This window comes from Sus scrofa, chromosome 15 (genome assembly GCF_000003025.6).
Source record: "Sus scrofa isolate TJ Tabasco breed Duroc chromosome 15, Sscrofa11.1, whole genome shotgun sequence".
Lineage (NCBI taxonomy): Eukaryota > Metazoa > Chordata > Mammalia > Artiodactyla > Suidae > Sus > Sus scrofa.
Genome location: NC_010457.5, coordinates 73,965,425 through 73,988,709, shown reverse-complemented (window position 1 = coordinate 73,988,709; position 23,285 = coordinate 73,965,425). Strand labels below are relative to the sequence as shown.

Sequence of the window (23,285 nt, the reverse complement as noted above, 5' to 3'; positions counted from 1 at the left end):
TTAATAAGACTATATACCATGACCAAGTGGGATTTATCTCAAGTTTACAAAGATAGTTCAACATAGACAAATCCATCAGTATGATACACCACATCAACAGAAGAAAAGACAAAAACTACATGGTCATTTCAACAGATGCAGAAAAAGCATTTAACAAAATTCAACATCCATTCATGAGAAAAACTTTTACCAAAGTGGGTATAAGGGAACATATCTCAGCATAATAAAAAACTATTTATGACAAACCCACAGCCAATATAACAGTGAATGATGAAAAGCTGTAAACCTTCCCACTAAAAACTGGAACAAGGAATTCCAGCTGTGGATTAGTGGGTTAAGGACCTAATGTTGTCTCTGCAAGGATGCAGATTTGATCCCTGGCCTCGCTCAGTGGATTATCTGGCATTGCTGCAAGGTATGTCTTAGGTCACAGACGTGGCTCAGATCTGGTGTTACCATGTGCCATGGCTATGCTGTAGTCCACAGCAGCAGCTCCAATTTGATCCCTAGCTCAGGAACTTCTGAATGTCATGGTTGTGGCTATAAAAAGAAAAAAAAAAATCTAGAACAAGACAAGGATGCCCACTCTCACCATTTCTATTCAACATAGTATCAGAAGGTCTAGCCATAGCAAACATACAAGAAAAAGAAATAAAAGATATTCAAATTGAAAGGGAAAAGGTAAAAGTGTCATTATATGCAGATGACATCACAGAATATATAGAAAACCCTAAAGACTTCATACAAAAACTATTAAAACTGATAAATGAATTTAGCAAGGTAGCCAAATACGAGATTAACATACAAAAATTGGTGGCATTTCTTTACACTAACAATGAAATATCAGAAATGGAATATCAAAAAAAAAATTTCTTTTTTTTAAATTTTTTAATTTTGGCCATGCCTGTAGCATTTGGAAGTTCCTGGGCCAAAGACAGAACCCATACCACAGCAGTTACTTGGGCCACTGCAGTAAAAAACCAGATCCTTAACCCACTGCACCACTAGGGATGTCCAACAATACCTTTTAAAATTGCACCAAAATTAAAAAATACTTAGGAATAAACCTGACTAAGGAGGTGACTTATGTTTGAGGGCTATAAAACATTACTAAATGAAATTAAAGACAATTCAAACAAGTTGAAAGATATCCCATGCTCTTGGATTGGAAGACTTAATATGGTTAAAATAGCCATACCACCCAAAATACTACAAATTTAATGCCATATCTATCAAATTACTCATGACATTTTTCCCAGAACTAGAACAAATGATCCTAAAATTTATACAGAACCATTAAAGACTCAGAATTGCCAATGAAACTGGTCATTAGATTTAGAGACCTGAATAGATGCTACTTTAATTTTTATATCTTCTTTTCTTTCTTTCTTTTATTTTTGCAAGAATACTTCATAGATGGTGCTATGAATGCTTCCAAACATTTAACAAAGAAATAATAGCAATTGTGCTCAATTTTTTTCCCACTGAACAGAAACATATTAAAAATTAAAAATATAAATATGTTTATGTAAACATTACATATTTATAGACATATACATAAAATATTATATAAATTTATGTAATAAATATACACCAAAGCAGGTTTATTACATGAATGCATTGTTGCTTTAATATTTAAAACTTATTTAATGAATTTCATCACACTGACTAGAAAAGAAAAATATGATTTTCTCAAGAAAAGCACAAAAAGAATGTGATAAAATTCCAAATTTATTCATGATAACAAGTTACAGAATACTAAAAATATGGGAGATACTCTATAACCAATAAAATTTTTCTACAAAAATATCTGTATCATCATATTTAATAGTGAAATATTGAAAATTTTCACCTAATATGGGGAATGAGAAAATAGCACTTACTGTTACAGCTTCAATTTCAAATTGTACTTTCAGTTCAAAGTGTGTCATTAGTTTGACAACTTTCTCTGTATCCTGCTTCACTTGTCTTTATAGTGCCTATCACGTCCCAACAGATCTTTTTTTTTTTTTGCTATTTTTTGGGCCTCTCCCGCGGCATATGGAGGTTCCCAGGCTAGGGGTCGAATCCGAGCTGTAGCCACTGGCCTACACCAGAGCCACAGCAACGCGGGATCCGAGCCACGTCTGCAACCTACACCACAGCTCACGGCAACGCCGGATCGTTAACCCACTGAGCAAGGGCAGGGACTGAACCCGCAACCTCATGGTTCCTAGTTGGATTCGTTAACCACTGCGCCACAACGGGAACTCCTGAATTGACTTTTTAAAAAAAATACAGATTTGATAATGTTGCTCATCACAAGGCTCTCAACAATATTTTTCCATCTCTCTTTTAGTGATTCTAATGTTCCTATTTTAAGTTTTGCTTTTCTATCCATTCTCATTCCTCAGATGATTACATCTTATGACTTTACTGTATACCCGCCAAGGATTCCCAAATTTGTATCTATACTCTACATTTCTCCCTGAATTCCACATTCATGTAGTTAATTGACTAACTGACATTTCTATCTAAATGCCTAATTCACATCTTCAAGTGAGAATGTGCAAAATTGAGCTATTACAGCTTTATTCCATAGTGACTGCTCTTCTCACTCTCTTCCTCATCATAGCTAACAACTCTGTCCTTGTCCAGGAGAACTCCTGGGACTCTCTAGGAGAACAAGGGTTAGTAGCAGGCTTGCAATCTGTGTGCAATCTCTTGTCACCTTAATCCATGTGTCAAAGAAAGCTATGATCCAGTTGACCTTTGTAGACATGTCAATGACAATCCCAACAATTATTCAAACAGTATTATTTACTCGTGGGAAAGTCTTTACCTATGGAATGATTTTTATTAGGATGTTCCTGGACTATCCCAGATTGTTTATGTGGAAAAAAATCACAATAACAAAACAAAAACAAACCTGGAATTTATGAATTTATAAGGCAAAGCTCCATGAAAAAAATCACACGTGTAATTAAAGAGATATAAAAAGAAGATGCTTCATAAGTGAAGTGACTCCTGTGCAAGCACTGCATCCTAAACATTATTTAAATCTTTCATGTTAAATTTGAACCAGAGCATGTCCTTATGCACGAAAAGATCATTTTATGGAGATCTGCACTGATGGTTTCACACCTCTCCAAGGGAAGAATGCTTGCCTTGTGTTTAGCTACTATCTGTACCCATGAATTATTAGTAAATTTGATACTGGGTAAGACCTGTAATTCTCCTTGAGTCTTATTTGACAATCTGGACTCTTAATTTTATCTTATTCTCCACATCTGACAGTCAACACATTCTACTGGATCTACCTTCAAAATACATCAGCTATTCTATTGCTCTCCACTTTCCAGTATATACCCATCATCTGTATCCTGGACAACTTCATTTTCTCAGGGGCATCCTTACTTCTGCTTTCAACCTCTTTCATTCTATTCTATACATTGCATTCAGAGTCATAATCCTTAAAAAATGTAAATGGATCACTTCAATCCTTTGTTCTAAACCTTCCAAATGCTGTTCATCTCTCTCAGAGTAAATCCAAATTCTTTTCAAAAAACTACAAAGCCCTATCTGATCTTCACCTTTTCTCCCCTTCACTTTTCTGACCTCATTTTCTGTTGCTCTTGCCCAGACTCACTCTGCTCCAACCATACTGGTCTGACTGTTGAGTATACCAGTATTTTCTCATATCAAGGTCTTTGCAATTACTAATGCTTTTAGCTTGATTTCTCCATGGCTTGCTTACTGTCACATCCTTCAGGACTTTGATTAAATATTTCCTTCTCAAAAAGCCCTTCTCTCCATCTTAGTAAAACTGCAATTCCATCTTCAATATTTCCTATCCACTATCCTTGCTTTTTTTAAATCCTCAGCACTCTTTAATATACATTTTCCTTACATATCATTGTTATACCTCTCCCACCCACAACACTGTAAGCTTCCTGAAAACATGGATTTTTATTTGTTGTTTGCTGTATTATTTTGTGTTATTTTCAGATATCAAAAAAGTGCCTGATACATAGCAGTAGTCAACATACTTGGATCAAAGTGCAGTCTTAAGAAAGGGGGAGTTGATGAGTTCTGGGTAGCTCTGCATTGAGCCTTGAATATATGCTCAAACTCCAAGCTGACTGAACACCTCAGGACCAAACACATCAGCTTTACATGTGACTACTTCCATGTTCTTCCACAGGGAGTCCCGAGATTTTACTCCACTTCCTCTCGTGAAATCTCTAATGACATTTCTTGAGCCTGACATTGAGGCATTCGTGAGTGTTAACAATATCCAAAAGAGGAGCTTCAAAGATCTTTCTCATATGTTTACAGGCTGGATAAAAGTCTACTGTGTTTAGATAACTTTTATCAACTCCATCACTCTCAAAAAATCATTCTTTTGCTTCTTCTCTGGCGTTTCCATTTGAAAATTTAAAGTGTTTATTTTCTAATGGTTAATACCATCACATGGTTCAAAATTTAAAAAATACAAAGTGTGTTTGGTGAAAAGTTTCCCTCTCATTTTGTTTTAATCACCTCTTCTAAAGTCACTGGAAAAATCTTCCTGACATATCCTTTACACATGCATGTAGGTCCACCCATATTCCTTTTTATTTATATTTATACAGATTATAGCATATCACGCACACTGATCTGCACCTGGCTTTTTCACTTCATATATTTTGGAAATATCTCTATATTAATATATAGGGAAACATATACTCCTTTTTTATGGCTGTATGTATTTCGTTGCCTAGATGTACCTTCGTGTAATTAAGTGGCTAGCTATCAATGGAAATTGCAGGAAACTACTCCTTTCTGATAAGTCGTTTTCCATTTTTTCTTTATGACTAGTGTAAAAGGAAAAGAGGCATCTGCATGTGGCAAACAGTCCTAAAATTTGCCTTTCTATGAAAACCAATCACAATGAAAACAGAAAAAAGCAGCATCTTAAATCTGAGTTGTTATATTCTGAGATTCTGAAAACTGGCTAGTACTTATTTTCATGGTTGATCTATAATTGGGTACATACCTAATCTTGAGCGACTTATAATGAATAGTAGGATATGGACTCCGGGTTAGAATTGTATCCATTCCAATTTAGTGTTCTGCAGTCTCTGGAAATGATTACCACTAAATAAATAAGGCCAGCTAAATAATAGTAGACACTCAATCTACAGGCTTGCCACAAAATTAAGAAACTTCATTATGATTCAAGTATAGCTTCTAAATTCTGAGAGTATTTTAACTTCTACATGATTGGTAGCAATTAATCTGTTATGGAATTGTACCTACTGCATATTAATCCAGGGAGCCAGAAAGTTCCTGGTGATGATGTGTCAGTTCTTCTGCTTGCTGGTTACTGCTAAATCTCTGTTCTTTTTCATCAACGAGCAATGTGCATTTATTGAACAGTGAATATGAGCAAAGCGCATCCTGACTTTAAGGCTTTAAAGATAAGCTAAAAAAGATAAATTTGCAACATAAAAAGGATGCCTAGAATCTAGGACAATATGTAGCTCTGTTTTGTAAATAGGACCTATGCATAAAATAAGAAAACACAGTGCACTTGACATTTTAACACAAGGGAGGTGATCACAAAGCAGATGGGCATCCAGAAACATGGCATTAGAGAGCCCCCATGATTTTGAAAATTGGGACTCAAATAAAAAAAGCACTGTGGGTGTAATCGGTGATGATATTATAAAGACTGAGTAGGCTTTTGAAGAAGAGAAAATGGGGGGAGGTGTTTTGGATGGGGTAAATTTCTTGGAAGTGAGATAACTTAAGGTACATTAGGGGAAAAGTAAATGAACTGTTTGGCCAAAGCATAGAATTTGTGTCGGGAAGTAGTGGGGGATGATGCTGGAAATGTAAGTTGACTGTAAAGAGTTTTTAGTGCCAAGCTACTATATTTTGACATTATCACATAAAATGCATCAGCTATTGAAAGCTTTAAAGAATCTAACATTATAAAAACTTAATACTAAGCTTTTTTACTTTTTGCAAGTGTTCAGGAATATCCTGGGTGATAGACGGATGAAGAGAAACCTCACGGCACTCAGATACCCTGCAGATCTTGATTTGAAGTACATGTGCCCCTGAATTTTCCACAAATAATCACCCATGAACACCATCAGGGCTAGTCACTCTTTGTAAACACATTTGTAACAGTTGTGTCAATCCATGAAATTGGATAAAAGGAATGATTATGAAAAGAAATTTAAGTTTCAGTGTGCAGTTTGTTAATAACCTTAATTTAAGAGTATCCTGAAATAATCTATATGTTATAAAGTATTCATTAAAATCCTATACAATTACATTTGTGTTGCTGCAGTTTTATCCAGGAAATATCCTGATGAATATAATATATCCCTAGAATATTCTGGTTGCTTTTCCTGAGATGTTCCCTTTGTCTTCACCTGTCTTTCTCCTGGAGATTCCTGACCCTCTATGTTGAGGCATTTCATTCGACCTGTTCTTTTCTTTATGGCATTTCTCAGAATTGTACCCATGGAAAGACTGGCTAAATGTTTTGTTTAGTGTGTATCTCCACTAATAAAATATAAGCCTTCATTCATCACCTTGTTCACTATATAACATAAGGGAGAATTTAAGTAAATGTTCCTTGAATGAATGAATGAACCATACATGATCCTTTATCTTTTCCTTCTATCATAAGAAAAATGGGATACAGAAATGGTAGGACAAGTTTATTTTACTAGGATGCTTACAACTTCAAAGGAATTAACGCTTTAAGAAGAGTTCAGAGCCAAAATGAGACTCTAGAGTCTTGCCATAAATGTCATGTGTAATTCATTCATGTACTCCTCTCAAACTTAACACTACTTTGAAGGCCAAATGCCAGGAAAGAAGCAGACACTTCAAGGTAAAATCTAAGGTATTTAATTACTGCAAGAGCAGCCCAGTGGTGGCTCAACTTCATTGACATTCTTTTGTTGCTTCTGATGAGTGAATTAATATTCCTAAGAGCTGTCTTCAGGGGCAAAAGGGTATCCAAATTTGGAAAAGATCTAATTGATTTTATATTTACATTACAACTAAGAGGCAACTATAAACTGCTTCGTAATATTTAAATCATTGGTTTTGTTTTGTAAATAAAATGTATTAGTGGTTTTTATTTTGGTTAACGGCTCTCTTTTAAGCTTGAACTTCAAGCTAAAATTTGGAATTTTTTTTTTTTAACATTTAAAAGATTAAGTGGAAAAAGCTGAAACTGAGATTTGAAAACTAGAAATATTTGACTAATAGTTTTACATTATATTATTAATAATAAGGTAATATTAGATAGATATTTTTGAATTTTAAGTTAAACATTTTTCTATTTGCTTTATTATTTGATAGATATGTTTTCAGAAAGAAAAAACAAATTAGATCAAGATAACCACTTTAAGGCATTTTGTAGTTTTATAAATTGAAAGCCTATTTCCATTTGCTTTCACCATACAGTATCTTAAAAAGTTAGTTAAAAGGACAGTAATTTTATCATTATTATACTTCATTAAAATATATTATGAAGTTTACATCATTTGCTCCTTACTGTCGATTTTTAAAGGGTATTCCATTCTTCTAATTTAGGAATTTAGCAACAAATGAATGAAATAACCTAATTATTCAACTTATAGTTAATGGTTTCACTATCCAGACTGTATAATGGACCTACTATCAATGGCGGATTGCAGTTCAAAAAATCCACTATCAAAGGGCCTATAATTACCTCATTGGGATAATCTCTTCCTATGAATCACTTTTCAAAAGATTCTTTTATTCTTGCCCCAAGGATAAGTTAGAATCAGAAAGTGAATTGAAAGTTTCAATAACGTTAGCCAAGAGGATGAGCCAATTCATTTTCAGATCTATGCACTAGAAGTGTATTCAAGATTTACTAATTCTCAAAAAAAAAAAAAAAAAGTAGCTATACACAAACACTCCTGCCTTTACAGGAAGCACAAAATGGGCCTTCTGTTTTCCTCCTAAGTCAAGCTCTATCTGGTGTCCTACTGTGACAGAAAGCCTTCGGATGCTTGCAGTTACTCTAGTGATGGATAATGCCAGATCATCCAGATACAGTCAAATCGAGAGAAGATCCCACAACTCATAACACGAACATAGAGGAAGAGAATTTTCTCCTAAGATCATCTCAATGGCACCCTGGGGGATTTTTTCCTTACTAGCTATCATTTAAAGTGGTGAAATAAAACCGAGCATATTAAACGTATTTTCCCCCCACTTTGTCTGTCTTGCAGCATATGGAGTTCTAGGACCAGGGATCAGATCGCAGCTGCAACAAGACCAGATCCTTGATCCATTGTGCTGGGCCAGGGATCCAACATGCTTCCCAGTGCTTCAGAGACCCCACTGATCCTGCTGTAGCGCAGCAGGAACTCCAAAACAGAGCATATTAAAGCCAGGTTTTAGAAGTACCACTGAAGAAGGTTAACTTGCCATTTTATGGTCATTATTTAATGAGCATTTTAACAATTTCTAAAAAAACTTATGCTTGCCTTTTATTCTCTACAACTAATGGTTTGGTAAATAAACTCATCAAATTCTCAATCTGTTAAGATTGACAGCGGTTGAGAATGCCTTTGCAAAACTTCTTCTTCTATCCCAAGAGTTCTTAAAGGCTTTTAGCAGAAACTATTAAATTGTTTCTGTGAGGCTATTGTGATATTAAGTGGATGCTTTTCTCAGAAAAGTTCCAGTGCAAGAAGGTGAAATGATGCTTCCAAAGCAGCAAAAGTCATTGCAATTGTCAAACCATAAACTTGAAATATAATGAAATATTTCCTTCTGCTTGAAACTCAAACTCTTCCCTTTGAGCTTGTGCTGTGTCCATCTCTTGTACAGTCTCTCTTACACACACACACACACACGCATGCACGCATGCACACACTCCCTATCCCTCCCCACCATCCTCAGGATCTTACTTATACTACACAAATAGTAGAGCAGATAACCAAGTTAACTATGGAATTTCCAAGTGCCAGCTGGTCGTATTTTCTCACTTGTTTCCCTTAGTTCCTCCACCCAAATTGTTCTCTTGCTGTTCTTTGCTGGGGAAAGAAAAACATAAGTTCTTTCACCTTTAAAGGTAGAACTTTGAGATGCTTTGATAAAATGCTATTTTCTCTCTTATTCTGCTTCTATACAGCATATCTTATGTAATTTTGAATACTAAAGGATTTAAAATATGATGCATATCTCTGTGCTTATAAAAATTAAGAATCTTGTTATTGACGCAATTACAAAGACTAATTCAAATCACAAGCTTTAGAAAAGCTTTTATTTCTAAGTAACCACTTCCAGTGTTGCCAGATTCACAGTCAAATATAACAATTCTACCCTCTTCCTCTTAACAAAATATGCCAATTTTTCTTCAGTAAAGATTTCTTTTTACTGCTAAGTTCCTTGAGTCTCATAATACTAAATATACTAGATTCCTATCTTACTACTCTGACTGATGTTTTTTCTCTTCCAAAAAAATGAAACTAAGAGTGCTACCTTTTAAAAAATCATTTCTGAGAGACAATACCTTCAAGGAAAAAAGTGGTGACTTTTATCACAGGACATAATAACTAGATTTCAAGGCTGTTCTCATTTGAAACATAATGATGGAAACATCAAACAGTTAACAGTAAAAGCAACATGAACTCATGCAGCTACAACTTTTTTATTTGTTAACAAGTTTTGCCAAATTGTGGCACTGAGAAAGAAAAAAGCAGGCAAATTAAAAGCAATGGCAATCTGGGAGTTCCTGCCACGGCACAGGGGAAACGAGCCCAACTAAGAACCGTGAGGTTGCGGGTTTGATCCCAGGCCTTGTTCAGTGGGTTGAGGATCCAGCGTTGCTGTGAGCTGTGGTGTGGGTCACAGACTTGGCTTGGATCTGGTGTTGCCGTGGCTCTGGTGTAGGCCGGCAGCCGCAGCTCCAATTAAACCCCTAGCCCAGGAAACTCCATATGCCGTGGGTACGGCCCTAAAAAAGACAGAAAGACCAAAAAAAAAAAAAAAAAAAAAAAAAAAAAAGGCAATTTCATCATGTTGCAATTGTGGGAACTACAAAGTTCCTTTAATATAAAAGGGAGGCAAAAACAAATACAAAAGTGCAACCACCAAGTCAAAATTCCCTTAAAGATCCCCAGTCTTACACGCAGATTGAGCAGGCTGATTTGTAATTATTTTAAGTGGAGACACAACCTTCCTTTCCTGTTTAAAGTGTGCATATACTTAGAAGAAGTAACGCATTGATTTAAATTCACATGAAATTATAATAAACTGATGGTGTATCCTTTCATGAGAGCAGGTTTTAATAGGTGCAAAATAATGGGAAACTGGAAGCGGGAAAAAGGGAACAGGGGGCAAGAGACTGGCCTTAAATAGGAATTTGATCTCCTTCAGAAAGCCCCTTACAATCAATCTTGAAATTCCTTGTAACTCCCACCACCTATCCCAGCAAGTTTAACATATTTCCCTTATTTGTTTTCCAGAATAACGACCTCATCTCTTTTCCTATATTAAGATATCTTCCTGTTCTTTGAATGTCTATAATCTCCCATTGCTTTCAAAGCACTTTTTCCGATAGGCTCACTACATAACATAAAAAGATGTTTAAAAAAATGAATTCTAGGTCATGACAGAGGGAGAAGGAACCAGAGCCAACTGCACCAATTTTATAAAGCCCTGACTTCAATGCATCTTTTTATTAACATTTTAACAGGCGTATACCGAATCACTACATATGCTGTTTTAATTCATATGAACTTAAAAAAAATCCATTAAGGGAGCTATTGAAGAGACTATCAAATATTGACAGGCTCCACTCTTCACCCTAGGACAACCAAGTATTTCTGCTGGCCTTTTGAAACAGGAACATCACTGTGCCCTAGAAAAAGGTTTGATGCATTAATAAAAAACAAGTTTTAGTGATGACCTGAAGAAAACTCTACTTCAGGCCAGAGAATTTCTGCAAATTGAGCAAAACTGCAACATCGCTCCACCAAAGTGCATGGAGCCCTGAGTTTTTCAACAGGTCAATGCGGAGGGCTCGTTCTGAAATCAGAGCAGCAGGAAGAGCAAAGAGGAAGGAGAAAGTAACTTCTCACAGCCTCAGGGTGAAGCCTCCCACATTGAATCTCAGTTTTTCAAGCTTGTCAACACTTCTTATCAAAGATAGATTTCAAAACATTATTTAAGTACCTTTAAGGGACAGTTGAAAAACGCAATTTGTCCAGGACGCTATTAAGTAATTCTTACCAGCGCAGACTGTCACTGTACCCAGTGGAGGAAACAGGATGAGTAGGATGCTCTGTAATCCTGTGAGATATCAGTCAATGCAAACTGCTCTCTCCAGGGTCATCAGTGGCCTTCATTACCCACTGACCCTTCTCCCAACTCGATTAGTCTTTTCTTTCTGCAGTCTTGAGTCTGCTTAAATTTTTTTCATCGTTGTTGTTGTTGTTACATTTGGCACTGGGAAGCCACATTTTCTTAGCCAAGAAGAAACGCTTATACAGCTTTAAGGGTTTTTCTCTGACTTCACTCTGACTTTAACTCCGGGCATGGCCCAAGGCTGACTCCTTAATTCACTCTGCTTCTTTCCATCTCTTTTGTCCTTGAGAAATTTAATCCCACCTAGGCTGAAGCAGAACTGCAAAGAAGGAAGATTCTTTTCTGCAGCCAAATCCTCCCTTTCTGTAGTTAGTGATTGTTGCTGAGCATCTTGCCTTGAAATAGATTTTAAATTCAAAATGTGACTGTTCTTGGAGTTCTCTTGTGGTGCAGCTGTTTAAGGATCTGGCATTGTCATTGCAACAGCTCGGGTCTGATCTGAGCTGCAGCTGCCAGCCACAGGCATAGCCACGCCAGATCTGAGCCATGTCTGAGACCTACACCACAGCTCACAGCAACGCTGGGTTCTTAACCCAGCTGAGCAAGGCCAGGGATCAAACCCACAACCTCATATTTCCTAGTTGGATTTGTAACCTGCTGAGCACAACAGGAACTCCTGTAGCTGTTCTTAGAATACCTTAGGCACACTTTCATGTAGGGTCTTTGCTTTTTCTCTTCCTTCTGCTAGGAATGGTCTCCCTCAGGGTACTGGCTCACTCTTTGACCTTCCTCAAATATTTGCTCTTTCTCAAGAACACCTCCCCTAACCATCCTCCATAATACTGCAAACTGCTGCCCTTCTCCCTCTTGATTCTTCTTACTCTGTTCAAATTTGTATTTTTCTATATCATTTCCAACTTCCAACACATTATATACCTTACTTATATTTATTAGTTGTTTTTCATTATGTCTATTTTATCCTTATAGAATATATACTCTACTTTGTTCACAGATGTCCCAGTAGCCTGGAGAAGGGTGACTGGCACTTAGTAGGTGATTAATCAATATTACTCTAATTGAGTTGGAAAACTTCCCTACATTATCCACTACCCCTTTTTTTTTTTTCTTTCTCTTTTCACAGCCAACAGCCTTGTCCAGGTTTCCTCTCATGGTAATTAGCTAATTAGCATGCTAATTGCATTTCCTATTCCCCCCTCTTTAATCCATCTCCTTTACTGTTGGCTGATTTTCTTCTTCAAAACTCACATTCATCTTCTCATTATCCTTCTCAGAAACCTCCACTGTAAGGCCAAGTCAAAATTCCTTCTAGGATTTGAGTCCCTGCCCAGTATGAGTACCAATTCCATTCAGCTTCATCTATGCCCGCACCTCAATCAACTCTAGTCAAGCTGGTACTGGCTGTTTTCATTTAAGAGATATTTGTTTACCTCCTAGTCCTAGGTACTATGTGGCATAAGATGAAGTTACTGTCAGTTTAGGCAACATGAGCTAGAGGAATGTAAGTTTAAACAATAGCATTTGTATTTAAGAAGAAATTGAGTCCACCGAAGAAAGACACTTGGCTGACTTAAGTATAGTGGTCCCCATCACTGAAATGCCTCTCACCACTGCATTTTATGTTCTGGGAAAACAACTGGTACCTATTTGTTAAGGTTCAAGTTGAACTTACTCTGTGATTGATTCTCTGCCTTTTAAACACCATAATTCCTTTTAGTAATCATACGCACTAAATGTTTTGTCCTCCGCAAATATTCTGATGTACCTTTCCTCACCTTCCTTGCCCTCCCTTTATGAAAGGCTGATTGATAGACCAAACAGGTGTTCCCATGACAAAGGGCTGAGGAGCTGCTCCTCCCAGGAGGTGTCTCTTCCTCCATGCCAGGATCCTTCTTGGGAGGAAAAGCCTGGGAAGGGACCTGAGCCTCTAGGAGAGGGGTCAGGACTTGTATTTGGATTAGTAAGAAAGCTGCCATCCCCAAATGATGCCACTTTTTTACTGCCATCTCTAAATGTGTCACAGTCTCACCACTTCTCCTCTTAACATGGGGATTGTTAAGAAGATGATGAAGCTTCTGGTTTCTGCAGCATTACTCTACCTCTCCACTAACGCTGATGAGGTTCTTGTTCTAGAAGGCCCTCCCAAATAATCTTTCTCCTGTTATTCTTCCCTGCATCTGAACTTCTATTTACTATGTTAGAATTTACTGTAGTAGAATTTGACTTTATTTTGCCTTTTTTGGTCACATATTGAGCAATTGCGGAAATTGTCTTCTCCATGCCAACATTTGCTAATCAATAAGGCCATCAGTAGAACATTAAAAAAAAATTAGATTCCAGGGGCCAACTCAGATCTGTAAAAATTGAATCTCTTGTCTAGATTCTAAGATGTATATATTAAAAAAATAATAATTCTTATAACCACCCAGATCTGGGTATCACTGATTTATATAATATTCCTGGAGCTCTTAGTAGTATAATCTCAAATCACCTTTTGACTTGACAAGAATTTACTGTTAACTATTAAAAATTCATGACCAAAGCTTCTGATTCTGGATATTATTGTTTCATCTCATCTAGGCTTTAGATTCTTGGCATATGGAAGTTCCCAGACTAGGGGTTGAATCAGAGCTGCATAGGCCAGCAGCTGTAGCTCTGATTCAACCCCTAGTCTGGGAACTTCCATATGCCAAGAATCTAAAGCCTAGATGAGATGAAGCAATGCCAGATCCGAGATACATCTGCAACCTATGCCCCAGCTCATAGCAACGCCAGATTCTTGACCCACTGAGCGAGGCCAGGGATTGAACCCACATCCTCATGGATGTGAGTTTGTAACTCCCTGAGCCACAACAGGAATGCCCTCATCATTATTAAAATCAATAAAAATAATATTCCCCTGGGATAAGAGTACTAATTGACTTAATAATTTCCCCACTTTTGGACTTCTTGGGTATTTTTTATTCCCTTATAATTTTAAATATCATAACTGATACCTTTGAAATAAACAATTCATTGAATATGTACGTAAATGTATGGTCTTGTATTTAGAAATACTTATTCATAAAATATGCACATCATTCTTTTTTAAAATGCTCTAATATTGAATACAATTTTTGTGCTCGTATCTCTTAAGTTGTGTGTTTTCTTATTTTCAGACTCTTGGGACAATCCTCCATGAATAACATAGTGAAAGGGGCCATGAAGTCATTCAATCTTGTTGGCACACTTGTGTGGATCCTCTATTTGGGCTTGATTTCCCTATTCTGTTTTCAGTGGGTACTTTCTAATATCAAACATACTACAGGGAGGAAAATTGTAAATAGTACAGACCGCTGTTTTTAAAACATGGTTATAGGTCCCCTATAACAGGGTAACCTCCGGTACTTGTTACAAGTGAAGAATTGTGGACCCTTCAAGTTATTCAGACATTTAGGCATGGAGTTTAAGAGAATGAAATTTAAAAAGACTCCAGGTAATTTTTATGCATACTAATGTTTGAAAAACCATTCTTCCATAAACCACAATATCAGTGACTGCAGTCTAGAGTTAATAAGGTATACTCATTGCCAACATATCTCTTATTCTACTTCTCTACACAATTTGTATCTCCCTCTCTCTCCCTCTCTCTCTGTTTTATTTTTACTTTTTTTATTTTTTTTTTTAATGGCCACACTCATAGCACATAGAAGTTCCCAGGCCAGGGACTGAATTCAAGCCACGGCTGCAATCCACACAGTGGAGCAGCAATGTGGATCCTTTAACCCATTGCACTGGGCCAGGGATCAAACCTGCGCCTCCACAGCGACTGGAGCCACTGCAGTTGGATTCTTAACTCACGGCATGACAGCAGGAAATCCATACTGTTTGTATATATCTTTATTCTGTGATCACTAATACAACATAGTTCTCTTTCCCTCCCCCAAACCCTTCTCCACTAGAGTTCATCTTTTTTAGAAATTGGAGAACATGTCTATTTTATCTTCACATTTCTGTCACTGTTGAGATACTATTTTGCACATAAAACTGCTCATGTATGTGAATTGTTTAATTTTTTAACAGATCTGTGCTCTGTTAAGTAGGTTAGTCTTCAACATTACACAAAATTATTTGTACAATTTAAATTTATTTTTCTATATTTTCCTTAAATTACAATGCTTCCTTGGTATCTGTAGGACTTTGTTATCAAATTTCTACAGTATCTGAAGTAACGGTATCTACATAACACAATACTGACTCACTGAAATTTTACCATATGTCAGGTGAAAAAGACTCTCTCCTTGACTAAATCTGGGTCAGGATCCTCTGACTCCTCTTCTCAACTAGGCTCTGACCTTGAGTTCTCTCCTTGGCCTGCGTAATTCAGTTTTAGTAAGAATTCTGTTGAGTTAGTTTAGTCAACATCCTCTTTCCTTGGCATTGAATTATCTTTGATATTAGATCAAATATCCTCACCCCCCACTCTCCATATCTTACCTAGCTGGCCTGCCTTCAGCAAGCATCCTGTTGAGACAGTCTGGCAAGAATTCCCCTACCCTTGGTAGTTTTCCATCCAACCATTGCTCCCCACTTTGTCCCCTGGGTATAAATCTCCACTTGTCCTTGTTGTATGTGGACATGATCCCTATTTCTCTTTCCTGCTGCAAAATGCCACTGTAGCAGTCCCTCGTGAATAAAGCCTTACTGTCTTTAACAAGTGTCATTTAAATTTTTTTCTTTATCATAGGCACTGTGCCATGCTTTAAAGACAAAAATATCAAGGGAATAGTACTTACACTAGAGAAAGTAACATTCTGGTATGGAAGTTTATCTCATCAGAAATATTTACAAAGTAGTACAGTAGTACATCAAATCTAAAGCAGGAATACGTACTTGCTTTGCTAGAAAATTACTAGAACGTGAAAAGACCTTGAAGAATCCTGTGGCTATATCTGCATAGTTGAATTTAACCACAGACAAAAATTAAGAATGCCTAAATAGATGTGGCTTATAGAAACACTTATTTATGTCAGAAAACTAGTTATAAATAACACTAAGCATGGCCTATTTTAACACAAGGATCTGTAGAAACTCATATTTCAATTTTAGAAACAAATAAAATTACCATTGATAAACTCTTCATATTTTCATTTTGATGATGTATTATTGGATAAATCTTTACCTATAATAACCTCTTTCTATAATATTCTTTCTATCATATTCTATATAGAGAATAGCATGTATTCACAAACATACATACATATACTCTTAGATTTACATACACACTTATAAAAATACATTACTACACAATACATTACTACAGTGGATGTACCAGAGGAAATCTCAGATTCCTTTTTTTTTTTTTTTTTTTTTTTTTTTAGGGCTGCACCTGTGGCATATGGAGGTCCCCAGGCTAGGGGTCTAATCAGAGCTGTAGATGCCGGCCTACACCACAGCCACAGCAATGCCAGATCCGAGCCATGTCTGCAACCTACACCACAGCTCACGGCAACATGGGATCCTTAACCCACTGAGCGAGGCCAGGGATCAAATCCGCAACCTCATGGTTCCTAGTCGGATTCATTTTCACTGTACCATGCCAGGAACTCCAATCTAAGATTCTTAATCAATGTCATCACCATGTAAATGATGAAAAAATTTCTAGGATCTAAGTATCAAGAGTCTTCTGGGTAATCACACTCTTTTTTTTAATACTATTAAAAACCTAAGGCACAAAACACTACACATCTACCAAAATGGCTAAAATTGCAAACACTGACAACACCAAATGCTATTAAGGATGTGGAGGAACAGGAACTGTCATTCCCTGGGAATGCAAAATGATACAGCCACTTTGGAATACAGTGTGGAGGTTTTTTACAAACTAAACATGCTCAGACCATACAATCTATTAATGGCACTCCTTGGTATACACCCAAATGAACTAAAAAATGTCCACTCAAAAGTCTGCAGAGAAACGGTTCTAGCAGCTTTTTCCTAACTGTCAAACCTGGAAGTAACCAAAATGTTCAGCAATAAGGGAATGGAAAAACAAACTGTGGTACATCTGTATGATCAATTATTAGTCAACAATAAAAGGCAATGAGCTGTCCAGGTACAAAAAGACATGGAAGAACCTTCAAAGCTATTACTAAGTGAAAGAAGCCAATCTGAAAATGCTATCTGCTGTATGACTCCCACTATGTGACATTCCTGAAAAAGCAAACAATGGAAGCCGTAAAAGGAACCAGGGTTGGGAGGGTTTCAGCAAGGCGAGGGAAGGGCAAATGAAGGGAGCACATGGACTTTTTAGGGCAGTGAAAATATTCTTCAGGATATAGTAATGATGGAAATATGTTGTCATTCATTTTTCAAAACCCAAAGAATGTACAATACAAAGAATGAACTATGACATAATGCACTTTAGTTAATGAAAAATATATCAATACTGGTCCATCAGTTGTAAAAAATGTACTGCACAGATACAAAGGAAATTAAGGGTGCTTTGGGGGGAGAGTATGTAGTAACTCACTGCAGTTTTCAATTAATTTTTCTGTAAACCTTAAACTGCTCTGTTGGGCTGTGCCCGACTGAAACGGGAAGGTGAAGAGAGGAGGATCTGATTGCATTCTCAGTAGGACGTGGGCACCATATCCAGTGGAGAATTCCACAAAAAAGGAAAATGGAGTACGATCAAAAACAAGTTCAAATATTGGAAAACTACTGAGAAAGACCCACTTTGCTTCCAGAGATCTAGAGATGGCCTTTGTTACATCTTTTCAGTTCCATTTTCCCTTGAATGAAAATACAGACTCTGAGGAGAGCCAAGGATTAAAGGATTTCCCCTCTTTATGATTTGTATGAACTCCAACACCCCTAAATTCAGCTATCTCAGATTTTTATAAGATCTCATGTAAGTGACATTACAGGAAAAGGATGCACTGTCAGTGTTAGCTAAGAAATCATTCTTCCTTTATTTATTGTAGCATTTTTAGGGAGAAAGAATTATACCAATTATACAGTTTAGGAAATGTGGTATTTAATAACATGAATGCTTAGGCCAAATTTTGGTTTTGTTTGAATTAACTGCATGTCTAGATTAGTGAGCCTATGTCCTTGGTATATCTGGAATAAAGTAGTATACTATCTTAAAAAAAAAAAAAAAAAAAAAACCAAACAAAAAAAAACCAAACAAAAAAAAACTTAAACTGCTCTAAAAAAAAAAAATCTTTCGATTATATTTTTTTAAAGCAAAATTTAAGACACAGAGGTTATAAAATCAAACCAAAACAAGATAAAATTCTGGTAAGATAAGACAGCTTCTAGAACTGAGACCAAAGGGTATCTGTGCCAGTCTTTCATGATGACACCACTGTCATCCCAGTTGTTACCTCTTATCCTTGAGGTGGTAACTATGGCAGTACGTGGGATGGTAACTAAATGAGACACAGATGACACACCAAAGCATCCAAGCCCCATTAGCTGAAGTCTACAATTCTGTGATATTCAGTCTGGCTTTGAAACAGGACCCAAATCTGCTGAACCCCTCAGCATTTTTGAGATGACTACTGAGGTAACTAAATCTTACTCAGACTAGACCTAATTCTGAAGTGAGGCCTAAACTCTACAATGACCCCAGACTAGGGGATGTCCTCCTGACCCTTGAGCTAGATTTTTATCTTCTGTGAACTTGCCCAGAGCCCCAGGACAATGAATCCTGACAGAACTGACATGTCCCTGGCGGGGGGCGGGGGGGGGGTCCTCTGGGGAGGGCTTCTTTGCCATTGTGCAGATAGAGGGGGAAGGAAAATATTTTAAAATCAGGGATACTGGTTGAACTTTAGATAAAATTAACTTCAAGTGAAAAATTAGAACCCAAAGGATCATTTTTTTTCCTCTAAGAAAAGCTTCTCTAAACCCAGACTACAATCACATGGATGCATAAAAAGCAGGGGATACTTCAGGATTTTCCAAAAGGAAAGCATCTGTTGCTCTCCCACAAAGCTCTTCCAAACATTGGTTTTCAGATGTACTAAGATGAGATCCTACTGGCTGCTCTGGAGCTGATTACCAGTGCCAGCCATCTCTGCGAGTGAGCAGCCTCGGCGGTATATCATAGAAATATTACCATTTTCTATGTGCACACGACAAGAAAAAGGCTGAGAAGCACCACGAGAGAGAATCTTTGCTCACAATATTTTAACCCAAAATGACCAGATTGGTGCTTTGCAATTCCCACTGTTTCTACCTATCAGCCAACTTCAAACATAAGGATAATATCTGCCTAGGAATTATTTCTGCACATACCTCACATGAAAGGTATAAAGCATGAACTACTACAAAGCTATAAACCAATTTGGAGGATCCTTAATACTTACAATAATATGGCCTAATTTTACACCACAGTTTCATGAATTTTCAAACACCTCAAGACCAAAAGTAGGAATCAGCTGTTTGCCTTTTAATGAAAACTTCTGCACTCACCTCAGGGTAAAGCATCGATGCTTCCAATAATCCCACCTCTTCTGGACTGAGCAGTTCTTGAAGGGTCTCTCCTGGGTCAAAGGAGAAAGAAAAATATGTAAATAATCTTCTTGGTGTGCTTCAGCTAACTCTAATACACTGTTTCAATTGTTCAGATTCTCTTTTTGCTGTCTCATAAAACTTCCAATGTCTTGCATCAAACTATCTTGTTCAAAATAACGGGCTTTACAGAACACTTAATTTGAAGGGGGAATTTTCTTCCTTTAAATCATTTGTAAACTCCTCAACTATTTTTAAAAGAATGGCTTCTTTGTCTGTTAAAACATTGTATTAACTATTTTCCAATGACTATTTACTTACTTTCCCTAGATCACAATTTTATGCTTTGGTCTCATTAGTAATGGCAAATATCTCTGCAAGAGTAGTTGAAAAGTGCTACACTTATGCAAGTCCTGCCTGTGGCTCTGCTTAGACCATTCTATTGCTTTACTCCGCTGTGAAATAAACTAACCCATTTTGGTCCCTAATCTCTAAGTCTAACTTTTTTTCTGACCTAAAAATCCCTATCAGAGCCCTAAGTACCCCATCAAGTCTATAACAACATTGACCTGAGCCAGTGAAAAAGTGTGCTCTGCCAGCATGTTCTGTAAGATAGCTTTCCATCACCACAAAGTTTCAGGCATTCTTTTTTGGAACAGGCAAAGAAAATAAGCTAGCTTTGGCAGTCGATCATGGACTGCTCTAATTCGATGAATCCATTTTCTACAGGCTTTACTTGGCAAGCCTCTTTCCACTGCCTGCAAACTGCCTACAGTTCTTTGCAAACCTCCTTTGCAATTTTACCCAAAAACCACTTTTTACATCCCAAAGAGTTATGTCATTGAAAATATATTGTAAGGAAGGCTTTTAGTGAAAATGTCTAATTTTGGAGCTCTCTCTCAACCTCTATAACCTTTTGGGCACATGTTGCTTATCCACAGAACTGTCTTGAGGATAAATGAAACCAACGGTGTTGTGTCCAGCTCAGAGAAGTCAGGAAGAGGGGCTGTGTTCCCAGCTAAAATGTTAGCGTTATTTAGATTATTTATTATAATAATAAATCCCATAGTTATTAATATATATTATATATTATATAATTCAGATAATAGATTAGATTAGGAAATTCAGGTTATTTAGATTATTATTGATGGGCTTCATTTGTCAAATGGAAGCTCATAGTACAATAATATAAGTTGAGTGGTATTTCTGAACTCATAATAATATTATTCTGTATATCTTTGTAATTCTTAAGAGCAAATGGTTTGAGACTAGGGAAGGTCAGACCAATATATCTTCCAAGAAGAGGCATACAGTAATTTTTTAAATAACACAGTCCTTCCTTATTAATCTTATTATTACTGACATAAAAAGTATAGATTTTATGTTTATATTTAAATGAAGTTCTAGAAAAAAACAAAAAAAAAGAGAGAGATTATGGTGATGATCAGAGAAGTGTTTGTGAGAGATTAACTGGAAAGTAGCAGGAGGGAACTTTCTCGAATAATGGGGAAATTCTATATTTGGTTGAGATAGTAGCTATATAAGTTGATTGATTTGAAAAAACCTCTATGGAGGCATGCCCATAAAATCTACATTTTATTGTAAGTAAATTATACCTTTATTTAAAAAAAAATGGGACTCAAAGAGATCTCTCAGTTGTGGAATGACTTTTGAATCAGAGAATCTTTAAGAAGGACCTCCTTCCTGATCAGCAAAAAAAAATTCCTCATTCATTCATTCAAGAACCCACTTAACAAAGATTTATTAAGCACAAATATGTCCAGAGCTAATACAGTAGCAATGAGCTAGAGAAAATAATGGTAAGCAAAATAGACACAGCCCCTATTATGGAGTTTAGAATCTGTTGGGGAAAAATAGACAATTAAAATGCACAAAGAGTTATGGTTGTAGCATTGAGACAAGGCCCATGTTATAACTAAGGACTTGCATCAAAACAGAATGAACTATTTTGTGCTAAACCCTGAGCTAATCTGAGCTGAAAATATCAGTGTTTGCTGAATCATTAAAAGCTGTTAGAGCAATCAAGCCAAAGCAAACCAAATAATGATTTTCTATAAATCAAGCCTATATATTCTTTAAATCTACTGAATCCAAACGTCAAAATATTTTTCATGTCAAATTTCATTTTGACATTGAAGTCTCTTTTTAAAAAGTACCAAAACCAAAACAAATATTTAGGTCTTCTCTACCCTACGGCAGCTTATCTATACAGCTGTCCATGAGGATAACGTGGTGTTAAATGACCCTCTTTCCCACGAGCAAATCCCAGCTGGGAAGACAGGTGCATCTACTTCTGGTGACTCTACTGCCAATGAGGGATTTGCAGGCTCTCCCTACAACAAGCATTATGCATACTCACAATAAATGCAAGCTTGTGACAGGTGTGGTATTTGATATACAAAGTACAACATGAATAGATCAGCATTCAAATATAAAATGCTTTCAGGTAAATATATCGCCTCCCCCCTCCCCCCACCCCAGTACTTTTAAACGAAGTCCTTCTGTGGGAAATGCAATTTTTAAAGCATATGGAAATTTTCCTTAGGTTAACTGGCACACAAAAAAAATCACCTTGTTCTTTTTTAGGGCTTCCTAATGTATTTGTCCAAAATTCTCTCGAAAATGGGAAGAGCCATGTATAAGATGAAAAAGATGAAAGGATATAACTAAGAAGTGAAAAAATAAAACATGAATGATATAATTAAATTACTGAATTTCCAAGTGTCTAAGGAGGGCTATCCTACTTATTTTATGAAATTATCCAGAAGAAAACCAACATGATTTTTTAAAGTTAATTTTTTTTTGGCCACACCCATGGCATGCAGAAGTTCTTGGGCCAGGGATTGAACCCACACCACAGCAATAACCCATGTCACAAGTGTGACAACACCAGATTCTTTAACTGCCAGGCCAGTAGGGACCTCCCCAACATGATTTTTCAAAATATTACTTTCAGCGAAACATGCGAGAAACAGTAATTCAAGTTATCATTGGAATAAGACTCTTACTTTAAACCAAGGCCATAATGGATAATGAATGCTTTGTATTTAATCAACCATACACCTAAACATTACCTTTCAACTGATCTCCACTGTCCTTCCCAGTCTCTGACCACACAACTTAGCATTTTGGTTACATTCTAATTGTAGGAAAGAAAATGGCCACAAAAACCCTAAAATAATGAGACACTATGTAACTCTCAGTCATGACAGCCATTCTATGCATCCTCAGAAAATACTATCAGATAGTGATGGAAACTGTGAAATGACACTTTAATTACTTTCTTATTAATCTGGTCAGTGATAAATTGAAAATGAATGCTCTATTGTTGATTAAGGAATTATAATCCCAGTTTCTATACTTCAACCTACTTAGTATTTAAGAAATGTATATATTTTGACCAAGTA

General features: G+C 36.6%; 1 protein-coding gene across 3 annotated transcripts in view; it reads right to left on the bottom strand.

Annotated features, from left to right (window-relative positions):
* The window catches only part of B3GALT1 (beta-1,3-galactosyltransferase 1), a 567,228-nt gene that overhangs the window by 351,351 nt on the left and 192,592 nt on the right, over window positions 1–23,285 (bottom strand). For all 3 annotated transcript variants that reach the window (XM_013984223.2, XM_013984220.2, XM_021075430.1), the window contains exon 2: window positions 19,819–19,889. The gene's annotated coding sequence lies outside the window, so the exon portion shown is untranslated. The remainder of the gene's footprint in view (window positions 1–19,818; window positions 19,890–23,285) is intronic.